This window comes from Branchiostoma belcheri, unplaced genomic scaffold (genome assembly GCF_001625305.1).
Source record: "Branchiostoma belcheri isolate BF01 breed outbred unplaced genomic scaffold, Haploidv18h27 scaffold57, whole genome shotgun sequence".
In the NCBI taxonomy this organism is placed as follows: Eukaryota; Metazoa; Chordata; class Leptocardii; order Amphioxiformes; family Branchiostomatidae; genus Branchiostoma; species Branchiostoma belcheri.
This window is the reverse complement of record NW_017804209.1, coordinates 1,046,377-1,047,128: the sequence shown is the minus strand read 5'-3', so window position 1 is coordinate 1,047,128 and position 752 is coordinate 1,046,377.

The following is a 752-nucleotide window of genomic DNA, read 5'->3' as shown; positions in this document are numbered from 1 at the left end:
ATGCTACGCATCACTGGAATGGTCTTGATGTAGCTGTTCGATCTCTGAATCTTTCATTGTATAAGAAGTACTTAGTAAAGTCAGTACGTTCCCCTTTTTACCGACATTTTAGCATTGGCCCCAGGTACACCTGCGCATTACTCACGCGTCTCCGCATCGGGACCTGTAGTCTTAACCACAGCTTATTCTTAAGAAATTTAGCCCCTAGTGCTGCTTGTATCTGCGGGTCTCGTTGTGAGAGTGTCATACATTTTCTTTTACACTGCCCTTTATATAATCAACAAAGAGTTACCCTACTCAGCAATCTCCAGAATGTGGTAGGCTTTGATTTTGATGTTTTCAATATGTCTGAACAATTGTTATGTGATATATTACTTAGAGGATTACCTGATTTATACTATGATACAAACTGTAATATCTTGCTAACCACTCAAACTTATATTGTTGATACCAAACGGTTTGTACTCTATTGATTTATCATATAGCCTACGAAACATTTCTTTGTACTATTTAACGACCCATCCCAACCACTTGCTGTTCTCTGTTTTTTGTTATGTATTGTAATTGTATTCTATGTTTGGTGGTGAGGCTAAAATTAGCTACAGCTAGAGTACCTCACCACCTTGTCCTGTATTGTCCTTGTTGAATTTGCAAAATAAAAAAAAAAAAAAAATAATATAATAAGCTATATCAGTTCTGATACCATCTATCTATGAATACGTGTTGAGTCAGAAATGCTTACAGTGATGTTT